Below are 13,582 nucleotides of genomic sequence, written 5' to 3' on the forward strand. Positions count from 1 at the left end.
CTGCCCAGTTAGGGCAGGGCATTTACATTGAAGTTCGCATCGTGTGAGTGACATAGTTGCTGTGTGGGCCTAGGATCCAAACATTTTCCAGGCATCAGGTTCCCAGGTCCAATTTGAAAATCAAGTCTCAGATATCCTACAGAATCAAAAATTGGGATATTGCTAAATATCTTGAAGTCATTAAGTAATTTATTTTCTCATGTGCTTCTGAAGACAAATAATGCTGTATAATCACATACCTTTGCATGATTTTCAAAATTGAAGTTATCTGAATAGATGCAAGCTAAATTCTCCCGCAATGTTATTATGAAGCAATTAAGCTATGGCTTTTGCACATAATATTTGTATATGTGCACATGAATGTGAATGTTATGATTTGTTGACTAGCCACTGAATATTTAGTTGAGCTTTTATTGTAGCTTCATACTTTCTGAAAACTTGCAATAATAAATATCATGATGGACATTTACTTTAGACATATAGAAACTTTGACTATTAGTGCACCATCAGTCTTCAAAATAACAATTATGAAATACCAAGATAACTAATCAGAGCTTCTTCAGATGATAGACATTTTTCTACAGTTAAACCTACATAAACGAATTCCATTGCACAAACTCTTCTCTTATGACTAAGATAATTTTAATAAACTGAATAGCCTACTAAAATGAATGAATGAATCTTACCATCTGAAGCTAAATTCAGCTCGTTTGAATAATAGAGGTGCAACTGGGTCATTAATGTTGATTTGTTGCAACTTGAATGCAAATGAAAAAGGCTGAAGAGATAGCTGAAAAATTTGCAGTAATTCCTTATAACATAATGTAAAATTAGAGCTGTTCTCCCAGCATTAGCTGAGCGGTGGACAGACCATATTTTCCTAAGGCAAATTTCATAGCATGGAACTTATTCTGGGCCTAGTTCAGATCTAGAATCAATGCTGTGCAGACAGCGTGCGCCCAATTAATTGATATGCCAATGTAAGGAGAATGATAGTAGCCCTTGATCTCCCCAAATCTTGTAAATAAGGAAAGATACTGAGGCAGAGAGCTTGCACCATCACATTCTGTGCTCCAAAGGGGCCTTTACTTTTGGAGCTGATAGAAAAGGTTTACCCCAAAAAATAATCTGTTGTTGGCTAGATAGAACATGAATCTGTCTAAAGTGATATTTTATAGCAGATTGGAATTGTGATCATTCCCATGGCCCCATACGCCCAGGCACAAATTGCATTATGACTAGAGAATCTTGCAAGAAATTTACAGACTTCCCAGCAAGTTATGGAACTCATCACCTTCTGACATATCTAAACAGCAATTTGTTATAACGCAGTTGCACTGGGGAGAACTCCTTTTGGGATTCCCTCCACCCCTGGCTGACAGCGTAAAATAGCTCACACTCAATGGGGCTTAAACCAGATTAGCATGTTTAAATCACTGCTTAGATGTACAATTGTGGCTTTTAGCCATATTCACCTGGCTCCCAGGATTCAGGCAAATGCCAGTGCAGTGTGAAGCTAAGGGAATCACTACAGGATGGCACTGTCAGGGTGCCAGGGGCAATGTCAGGGCACAACCATATCCCTGACCACGGGGTACTTCAATAGCTCTGAGCCCTCCAGTGTGGCTGTGGAGACCAATAGTGTTTTGTGCTGAGTTCCTGTTGCACTGTAGGGTTAGTGAATTCCAGGATCCAGGTGAATCTGGATTTAAAGCAACCTTACATATTTAAGTCCAGATGCAAGTATACTAATCATAGTCGACATAGCTGAGGGGGGGCATTTGGTTCCTCTCGCGATATTCTCCAGCCGTAAGATGATTTGCATTGGGGCACACGGGACAGGAGAAATGCCCCTATCAGTACAAACAATGGACTGTAGTTTGTTTCCAGTCAATTCACAGATTTCCCAACAAATTATGGAATTCATCACCTTATGACATTGCCTACAATCCGCCATCAAATGGTTTAACAAAGTGATAAAGGACTGTCTGAAAGCTAGCATGTCACAGGATTATGGAACTTAGGAGTAGCAGTAGGCCATTTGACCCTTTGAGCCTGGTCCATCATTCAATAAGATCTTGATATATCAGATAATTTATCTGATTAATTACCAGTTGGTTGAGGATTTTTTTTTAAGTTTTTGAGAAGTTTTAATAAAACTAATTTCTAAGTGCTGCCAGATTTTTTTGGAGAATTTTAATTAAGTTGTGGACAGGATCAAAAATTTCAAAGATCAAACTAACAACATATGTTTTATGGATTTAATGGCTTGTGAGTTGAATTTAATTTCATAATGTTCTTAATTTAAATTAATCCAAAATTCCTCTTGATCATACAGACAATAGTTTCAAATTGCAACACAGGAACATTTCAAAAAATAGAAGTAAAAGGGAGCAAGAGGAATTGAGATCAGTGGGAAAGAGATTTGCAAGAATGTTGCCAGGGACGAGAAACTTCAATTATGAGAATAGATTGGGGGATATTGCGACTAACGTTCTTGGCAAGAATAAGGCTAAGAAGAGACTTGATAAATGTGTTCAAAATCATGAGGGGGCATGGCAGAGTAGATATGGAGAAGCTTTTCCTGCTTGTAAAAGAATCAAGAATGAGAGGACCCAGATTTAAATCTGGGTCCAGCAATTGTGATGTGGACAAAAAAACTTTTTCACACAGTGAGTGGTTTGGGTCTGGATTCATTGTGTAGAAGCATGGTGGAGGCAAGTTCAATCGAGACACTCAAGAGGGCATTGGATGATTATTTGAGTAGAAACAATGTGCAGGGTTATAGGGAAAAGGCAGAATAATGACGCTAATTCATAATGCTAATGTGGAGAGCTATTGCAGACATGATGGGCTGAATGGCCTCCTTCTGCACCGTAAATTCTGTGTAAATTGACTGCAAAGCTGGGCTTGTGGAAGAATGAGGCAACTGCAGCTGCTGAGCAGTGGAACGAGTGTTGCGTTTTAAAATTTGGTGCCAAAGTAGAAGTCTTACATTTGGATTAACACCTCTGAGGCTTGATGGCATTTCTAAACCAGGAAATGCTCTGCAAACATATTTAGATTTAAACCTGAAGCAGAATGCCTGTGATGCACTCGGAAATATGAAAGCACAAGATTACCAAACTTCCGCAATTTCGTGGGTCTTGCGTGCTGCCGTTAGATTATCCGGCTGCTCCTCCAGGTCCCTCTCCTTTACATATGGATAGGAATATATATCTGCAGTTCTGAGAAACCAATCACCTAAATCCCTTTTCAAATCTAGTACAAATTAATATGGTTGTGGTTGTTGGAGGCCAATCATCTCCGTCACAGGTTTTTAACTGTAGGAGTTGTGAGGCCTAACCATCTTCAGCTACTTCATCAATGATCTTCCCTCCATCATAATGTAAAACGAGGTGACGTTTGCTGATGATTGCACCATCTTCAGTACCATTCGCAACATCTCAGATACTGAAGCAGTGTTTCTACATATGAAGTAAGACCTTAGCAACATTCAGGTTTTGGTTATAAGCCTCACTGATGTTCAACCTGGGGGGCATCCCAAATCCTAGAAGGGAAATTTGTAAAACGAGTTATTAACTATTTGTTTTTGCAATTTGGAAAAAATGTAAGAGATGAAGCAAGGAAAGGTGCCAGTCTTATTGTAAATTATTTGAATAATAAAATGTTTATTAAAATTTAAACTCATAAGACAGGCAAGAGTAAAGAACAATATTTAAAATTAACTACAATAATGATTACTCAGTCATCATTAAGTGGGGGGCTTAAATGAAACCCTCTCCCCCCCAACTTAAATCTGTTACTTTCCAGAACTCCAAGCATACACCAAAACGACCTCCCATAGGCTTTAGCACTATGAGCCAAATCCAGCACAAAATTACTATACAGGTTGTGTAGTTTTCTTTTGGGAACCTTTCTTCTAGTTTAAGGTTGAATATGTGGGGTCTCATGCAGACAAACCTTTCTAGTTTTCCCTTCTGCACAACAACTTGACTCCCTGAGAGAGCTCTGCTTTGCAACTGGGTATAGCTATTATCTACGTCCCTAGACTGCTAGGCTCCACTTTGCTTAATATCTGTTTCACCCTGCTATTGTGCTAATCTATATTTCACAATTCTCCAGTGCAGCTAAATCGCTGCCAGTTTACTTTTTATCCAGTTCTTTACTTTTAATTTAATTCCTACTTCTTAACACTAAGAAGTGGCAACTAACATTCATGCCACACAAATGCTAAGAATTGACCATCTTCAATGAAAAATAATCTAACAAACTCCCCACGACATTTAATGGCATTACCAACACTGAAACCCCCACTGTCAAGATCTTATGGAGGGGAGGCAAAGTTACCATTGACCAGAAACTGAAAGAGATGAGGGATGCTCAGCCTTTAACATCATTATTCCTATGGGACTCATCTCCAAACTGCAAGGCCCGGGGCTCAGCTCCTCCCTCTGCCACTGGATCCTAGACTTTCTAACCCACAGATCGCAGTCAGTAAGAAAAAGCAACAACACCTCCTTCATGAACATTCTTAATACCAGTGCTCCGTAAAGCCGTGTCCTTAGCCCCTTACTATACTCCTTATGCACCTTTGACTGTATGGCCAAATTCACCTCCAACTCGATTTTCAAGTTTGCTGATGAACCACCATTTTGGGTCGGATCTCAGACAATGATGTGACACATCACAGGAAAGAGATAGAGAATCTGGTGAACTGGTGCGAAGATCATAATCTCTCCCTCAATGTCAAAATGAAGGAGATAATCATCAACTTCAGGAAGAGTAGTGGAGGGCATGCCCATGTCTACATCAATGGGGACGAAGTAGAAATGGTCAAAGCCTTCAAGATTTTGGGTGTCCAGATCAGCAACAACCTGGCCTGGTCCCTCCAATCAGACGCTATAGTTAAAAAAAGCCCCCCAATGCTCTATTTTCTCAGGAAACTAAGGAAATTTGGCATGCCTGTTGCAACCCTTACCAACTTTGACAGATGCACAATAGAAAGCATTCTTTCTGGGTGTATCATAGCTTGGTATGGCTCCTGCTCTGTCCAAGATTGCAAGAAATTAGAAAGAGTCGTGTTGGAGCCTAATCCATCACACAAATCAGTCACTTATCCATCAACATTGTCTACACTTCCTACTGCTTCGGAAAAGCAGCCAACATAATCAAGATGCGACGAACCCCGGACATTCTCTCTTCCACCTTCTTCCATCAGGAAAAAAATGCAGAAGTCTGAGATTACATACCAACTGATTCAAAAACAGCTTCTTCCCCACTGCCATCAGACTTTTGAATGGATCTACCTCACATTAAGTTGATCTTTCCTTACACCCTAGCTATGACTGTAACATTACATTCTGCACTCTCTCCTTTCCTTTCCTATGAACGTTATGTCTTGTCTGTCTAGTGTGCAAGAAACAATACTTTTCATTTGATGTTAATACATGTGACAATAATAAAACAAATCAAATATTGATAATATGGCCACAACAGCAAGTAGGAGAACAAGTCAGCATCACTTTGTAAATGGAAAATCATGTCTCACAAATTGAAGGGGTAACCAGAAAGGTAGATGAGGGCAGTATGGTTGATGTTGTCTACATGGACTTTAGCAAGGCCTTTGACAAGGTACCACACAGTAGGTTGTTGCATAAGGTTAAACCTCACGGGATCCAGGGTGAGTTGGCTAAATATCTATAAAGTTGGCCTGATGGAAAGTGGTTGTAGAGGGTTGTTTTACAAACTGGAGGCCTGTGACCAGCGGTGTGCCTCAGGGATCATTGCTGAGTTGACTGTTATTTGTCATTTATATTAATGATTTGGATGAGAATATATGAGCCATGGTTAGTAACTATGGTGGCATAGTGGACAGTGAGAAAGGTTATCACAGATTGCAACGGGATATTGATCAATGGGGCCAGTGGGCTGATGAATGGCAGAAGGAGTTTAATTTAGACAAATGCGAGGTAATGCATTTTGGTAGATTGAACCAGGGCAGGACTTACTCTTTTAATGGTAGGACGTTGGGAAGAGATACAGAACAAAGAGATCTAGGGGTACAGGTTCATAAGTCATTGAAAGTGGAGTCACAGTTGGACAGAGTGGTGAAGAAGGCGTTCAACATGCTTGGTTTCATTGGTCAGAACATTGAATACAGGATTGGGACATCTTCTCGTACAAGACATTGGTAAGGCCACACTTGGAATACAGTGTACAGTTCTGGTCACTATATTAGAGAAAGGATATTATTAAACTAGAAAAAGTGCAGAAAAGAAAGGATGTTACCCAGACTTGATGGTTAGAGTTATAAGGAGAGGATAGACTGGGACTTTTTTTTATGGAGCGTAGAAGGCTGAGGAGTGATCTTATAGAGGTCTATAAAATGATAAGGGGCATAGATTTGCTGGATACTCAATATCTTTTCCCAAAGGTGGGGAGTTTAAAATAGAGGGCATAAGTTTAAAGTGAGAGGGGAGAGATACAGAAGGGTCCAGAGGCGCAATTTTTCACACACACTGCGGTGAATGTCTGGAACAAGCTGCCAGAGCTTCTAGTAGAGGCAGGTACAATTTTGTCTTTTAAAAAGCATTTAGGCAGTTACATGGGCAAGATGGGTATAAAGGGATATGGGCCAAATATGGGCAATTGGGACTAGCTTAGGGTTAAAAAAAAGGGTGGCGTGGACTAGTTGGGCCAGAGGGCCTGGTTCCATGCTGTAAACCTCTATGACTCTATAATTTCAGAAAGCCCTGAAAACCCATGCAACCACAGTTAATTCCTAAAAGTTATGTTAATAATGCTGTAATTGAGTGCTTAACATTTTAAAATTGACAACCACTTCTCCAAAGGATATTGTCACAAACAGCCTAACGCTCTGCAGTTAAATACAGAAGTCAGCACTGTCAATTTCTGTGCTTTTTATCCGTTCCCTCCCCACCTACTTCGAAACCCACCTGCTTCTGTAAGTTAAAATTCACATTCTGTTTACACTGAGTGATGCCTTTATTACATTTTTCTCTGTGGAAAGGAATTATCATTTGTACAGGAAGCACAGTTCCTGTACAAACGTGGCCTAATTCCCTCAAATGCAAAGAGTCAAACATGTAGGTATCAGAACTCTTCATATTAACCCATAGCCATCATGAAGTAAAAGGTTTTAAACTCAATTAACTTTCAATTGATAACTAACCATAAAGCATCATCATGAACGTCAATCACTATTATCCAAAAAGCAGCCAGCAGTTTGTAATCCCTCCATTGTATGGCGTTTTAATGCATCTGTATTACCTGATGTAGAGAAAACATTTGATGGATGGTTCTTTTGCATTACTTCTAATAATTTCTGAGCACTTTGTCCTGATGTCTCAACAGTGGTTTGCTGCTCATCATCTACTATCTTTACTTGCAAAAGTGTGGGGTCCATCTTAAATACAATGCAAATGTGTGCACGCAAGTCTCAGAAGTTATCATGCAGGTGTGATGCAGTTGGAATGGTGTTTGTGCCATTGTTTATTAGGCAATAAAAAATGGTGTACTAAAATGAGGGGTACACATTTGTTTTTTTCTGTTCCTAACACCAGTAAACCCCAGCTTAATTTCACCATTGCCTATCAAATTTAGGTCACTTCAATGAACTCTAGCAGTTATATTGGAGTTGACTTATTACTTTACAGTGGGTCATTATCTTGACTCAGTCTCAATGGAAGTAGTGCAATCACAAGATTTCATGACAATATTATAGTTTGAAAATTTGATTTGACGAATGGAATAGTTCATAACTACTGACATTTCTTATCCAAAATAACTAATAGAGAGATAAGGATATAACTGAATCATTAGCAAAACCATTTCTCTAAACTAATATCGGAAAAGTTGAAGAACATGATTGAAGGACCTGGAAATGTATTATGCTGAGTGTTCATTGCCTTTCTGTAACTTTGCAGACAGAAGCATATTTTTCAGTCCTTCTCCAAATTCGATTCCCTAATGATCAACCGCATCCCATCTCTCTTCTCGGCAACAGTCTGACATTAAGTCAGTCTGTTTGCAATCTTGACATCACTTCTGATCTTCAGATCAGTTTCTGACCTTAAGATAACCTATGTTATTCACCAAAACATCACTCGACTTCATCCTTGTTCGACTTATCTTCTGTTAAAATCCTCACCTATGCCTCCATTAACTCTAGTATTGAATATTCCGGTACACTTCTGGCTGATTTCATGCATTCTACCTCGAGTAAACTTGAGTCATCCAAAACTCTGCTGCCTGTTTCATAACAGGCAGAAAGTCCCGATCCTCTATCACCCTTGTGCTTTCTGACCTCAAGTAAGTTCAATTTAAAATTCTCATCCTTATTTTCAAATCTTTTCATGACTTGCCTCTGCCTATATCTGTAATCTTCTCCTCTCCAACTGAGATCTCTGCACTCCTCTAATCCTGGCATCTTGTGCATTCTCAATCATAATCGCTCCACCATTGATGGTCATGTCTTCAGTTGCCAAGGTCCCAAGCTCTGGATTGGTGGTGGCATTATGCTGGAGTTGGCAGGGATGGTGGAGGATGATCCTTTGAATGCAGAGGCTGGTGGGGTAAAAAGTGAGGACAAGGGGGATCCTTCCTGGTTCTGGGGGGGAGGGTAAGAGATGAGAACAGTGGTGCAGGAGTTGGACACGATTGAGAACCCTGTCAACCACAATGGGTGAACAATTCAATTTCAAGCTAATTAGCCTTTTCATTCAGCCCAGCAATTACTCTGCTAAGTTCAGTTGTCTTTGTATCCAAGTTATCTACAGAAACCTTACACAAGCTTGTCAACTTCAACTGGGAATTCAGTTCCTTTCAGAGTCTTTCCTGGTCGCTGACTGCTCCTTTGATTTGTTCAATTCATTTGTTAGATCCTCAATCTGTTTCTAGAATTTTCCTCTTCTGCTTTAGGAGTCTGAATTTGCTGTTCCATACTGCACATTTCATCTTTCATGTTCTTCAGATTGGATCGAAGTTCAAGAATTTTATCTGTTTTGTTTGTTAATTCTGCATTCAACTCTCTGTTCTGATTCATCAACAATTCCTTCATGCTCATATTCTGCAATTTTACTTAGCTAATTGTTTTTGAGACTCTTCACATTTCTTTGTGGGAAATTTTACTTTCTTTTGCAACTGTTCAACTTTTTCTTGAAATTCTAGGTGTTTGATTTTCATTTTAGCCATGTTACTTTTCAACAAGTCAATGCTTCTCAGCATGTTTGAGGTATCCAATGCTTTTCCTTGATCTTTAGCATCGAAATTTACATTTTCCGATTGCCAAGAGGCTAAGACCTCATATACTTTATGGTTAATTTCTATATTTTTAAAAATCTGGGCAAAGGCTTTTAAGTGGATGAAGCTATGTCTATCTGTGACCCTCAAACAATAAAAGAGTATATGACAATTCCACAGGAACTGACTCAATATCCCTGAAGAGACCCTAACAACCCCCTGTGGACTACAGAGACAAACTTAATGGGAACTATACAAAGACCATCTGCATTTCATAAGCCAGGACTAGCCCCCTGAAGCCGATACACACCCTTTATCAAAACCAAAGTGGAAAGCTGGGAGCCATACGACATGACCCACCTAGCTGGTGGAAGCAGTAATATTGCCTTGTGGAGCTACAAAGCTCAGTCTGCCATCTTTCCATCTACCTAGCGGCAGCACGGAACGGGGCTTTGTCCAGTTTGAATACCCGGCTTTAGCTACAATATTTTGACTGGGATCTCTGTACCATGGCCTACAAGACAGATTCACCTCGGCCTGCCTATCTCATCGTGGAAGTCAACTGTACTGGCAAAGTGAATTACACAGTTCAGCCTGCCAAACTCTGTGACAAAATACACCATAAGACTTTGATTCTAGACTCCCATGAAACAATAATTCTTTCCTCAGTAGTCTTAGCCCTGTAAATCTTTCTTTCGCTATCCCTGTTTAATTGTCTGAAAGCACAGGAGTCTATGTTGTAACCCTTCTCCTGCATTTGAATGTGTTTAAATAAACTAACTTTCAAGGTTATCCTATCTCACATTTGCTACAAAGTTATTAATAGAACTTGGATCACACAACTGAGGGGTTGGGCTTATAAAGGGAGCAGAAGCAAATCAAAAAAAAAATTCTGTTTACGGACAGGTCATGAGAGGAGAAATCAAAGATGTTTGAATTAAGCCCCTTCCTTCTTGTCTGTAACACCAATCTTATTCCTGTCTTTCCTTCTCATGCAGCAGAGCTTTGTCCTTCCTTTTGGTTTCACTGTTGGCTAGGTCTGTCTCTGGTGAAGCCTTAACTTATTTCACTTCTGTAATTCTGCTACCCATGGCTTCATTATCTGGTTGTAGCTTGGAACATTCTGCAGTTTTTCTTTTCAATGCATCCTCATTTACATAAGCTTCATGGCTTCCTCATGAAATATTGATCATTACTGAGTCTTCTCTGCCAGCTGGTTCATTAGTTCTTTCAGAATGACATTAAATTCATTTTGCTTCTCTTCATAATCTCCCAGAGGAATAAGCTTTAACATAAGGCAAGTCTGCAACATGTGAAGGACTTTCAGCATGTTTTCTTTTCTTTACAAAGTTTAATTGCTTCATCTTGAGTTTCCTTGTAATTCAACAGTCTTTTTGATTTTGTTCTGTTGTTCTTCCATACTGTTATTCAAGACAGTCTTCATTTTTCCATGCTGCTGAAAGGGTTGCATTTGATCTTGGGAAAAAATCAGCTGTTCTTTCAACTGTTTATTATGTTGTTAAGCTTATGCCAGCTCACGCTGTGTTTCAGTGCATTGCTTTGTCACTACTGATAGTGTCATCATAGCCTTTTCTTAACATCTTCTTAACTCTTCATGTTTTTTTAGGAGCATGGATTGATTCTTCAAAGAGTCTTTCAGTACAATGATTTCTTAGAGTACCTTCACTGCTTGCTGTTATGCCTGGCTATACTTCTGGTTCTGTCATTCCAATTCAGCTTTGGTAGGAACATTTCCCTGTAAAATATTGTATTTTTCTTTTGGGTTACATCAGGTAACTATTCTCCTTCATACCCAGTTCTTCAGTGTGCACTGTCACCTGATAATACAGCATGGGTAATATGTCAGCATTTTTTGAAAAGAACTCTATTTTTTAAACATTTTAGCTGCTTCTCGGCCTTTTCTTTCCTCTGCATTATACTCTTTGACTGCACACTTCATTGCGCTGACATGGTCTGTGTCCATCATATGTTTTTTTTTGTGTATTATCTTCCTTAGCCTGGGGTCTCCTTGTCATTTTGGTGCTTTATTGTGGTGTTCTATAACTTTTTTGAGGTCTACGCTGTCCTCAACTTGGAGTCTAAAATACTTGTCAAAGGCTTTTAATGTCGAACTAATGTAATTGAGGACTCATCTATACCTTCTCTTATGATTACTTTTGTCTGCAAATTCACAAAACAAGCATCAACATGCATTAACTTGCATTTCCTACTGCTGTATTCCTGTAATTATTTCCTTTTCTCTGATGCCCAATTTTGCATCTGGCTTGGTTTTTGCATTAGCTCAAATTGGTGTGGTAAGTTTAATTTACTACGCATGGTTGTTGTTAAGAACGAGGGAGTCTAGCTCATCTGGTTTCAGCAGGCACTGCTCCAATTTCAAGCCCGATTCTTTAAAACAATCAATTTTATAGGAAAGCTTGAAACAAGCTGTCTGGGCCAGGTACTTTTTTTAAGCATAAAAGCCTGATAGCAAAGTAGTTTAGACTCTGGCTGTCATTTTAAAAACATTTTTTTCACTCAATTGTACCTGGCAGCCTTGTAATATGGCACCAATTCCAAACTCAGTTGCATTATTCCTCCAACTGGACTGGTCAAACAATCATTATGTTCTTATTGATTAGTGCCCTAATTTTGTGAAAAGATTTCTTCAGCCCTTTTCTGAATTTTGCTCATCCCTTCTTTGATCTGGCTAGGTCCTTTGACACTGTGTTCAATCAATTCTGATTGATCACTGACATGGCCAAAATGATAATCAAACACTTAGAATTTCAAATCAAAGGAGCAGTCAGTGACCAAGAAAGACTGTGAAAGGAACTAAATTCCCAGTTGAAGCTGATAAGCTTGTGTAAGGTTTCCATAGATAACTTGGATACAAAGACAACTGAACTTAGCAGAGTAGTTGCTGGGCTGAATGAAAAGGCTAATTAGCTTGAAGTTAAATTGTTCACTGTTTTTCCTGAATTTTCTCACCATTTTTGTGAAGTGGCTTTGTCCTTTTACTCTGTGTTGAATCAGGTGTAGCTTTTCATCTGCCTAGTGGATTCTTCTTATGCCCTTCAGCTTTTTCTCATTTTGGAATTTTGTTCAGGCTTTTGTGACCTGGCTTGGTGCTTTGACTCTGTGTTTGATCAGCTCTGAAAATAGAGCTTTTCTAAATGTGTTTCCTCAGATGTGTTTTCAATCCAGGTGTGGTTTTCACAGATCAGAATTTATGTTTCTTTAGGTTTTAATGCCTTGAGATTCTGGGGTGTTTCTCCAATTTCTCCAAGGTTATGAGCTTATTAATAGCTACTTTGGAATTTTGGTGTCCTTTCCCTGCTGTCATCTTGATGTAAGGTTGTTTGGTGTCTCAATAAGAGGTTTGGAGGCTTGTGTGGTTGAACATAAACTGTTCATTATTAGCACACAACTACATCCATATCTCCAAGGTACAGCCCTATCTAGGTAATATCATCATACCGACTTCTCAGACTCATTGCTGTTATCATGTATCTATCTACATTATACTGTGGGTGGTACCATTCTCCAATCCCTTGCTATGCAGAACACCCTGCTGCTACTACAACTGCCGAGGACCTAAGCTCTGGAATACATCTCTATATCTCTCTACCTATTTATCACTTTATCTTGCTTTGCAATGCCTCTTAAAGCATAGGTCTTTAACCACACTTCTGATTATCTGCTTCAATGTCACCTTATGTGCCTCTGTATCTAATTTTGCTTTACAATGCTCCTCTAAAATGCCCTGAGACATTTTGAGCCTGAACACCTGCAGAGTGGTAATCAGAGTTGGTTTGCCACTACATTCCTACTTGCCTACCTGGAAATCAAGTCAATGCTTTCTTGCCCAAACTTCCGACTCAGGTCACATGAGAACTATACAGTGCAGCATGCTCCTGAGGTTTTTAGTCAAGAGCTGCAGAGTAGATGCAAAGAAACCATGCCCCTTTTTTTGTGACACTAGTTGTCATAAATCAAATAAGTTTTAAGGAGAGCCACTTTCAAGCCAGGGAGAGGATAGGTTCGTATGATAAGTAGGTAGGATTTGTGTCAAGGATCACAGTTTATCAGTGGAGAATGGGATGGAGTGGGAGTTGGAGGATCAGTGAAATGATCAGTTGCCGGGGGAGCGGGGTGGGGGGGCGGGTGGTGGGGATGGAGGGAGGTTAATGGGGATCCAGTTGGTGGAGGTGCAATTGGGATTATGCATTCCAGGGAAGTGCTAGTCAGAGAGGGGGCAATCAGTGGACGTTTTGCAATTGGAGAGGGGTATGCATTCATGGGGGATACAGTCGGG

Source organism: Carcharhinus amblyrhynchos, chromosome 2, assembly GCF_965287045.1.
Source record: "Carcharhinus amblyrhynchos chromosome 2, sCarAmb.v2.hapA, whole genome shotgun sequence".
In the NCBI taxonomy this organism is placed as follows: Eukaryota; Metazoa; Chordata; class Chondrichthyes; order Carcharhiniformes; family Carcharhinidae; genus Carcharhinus; species Carcharhinus amblyrhynchos.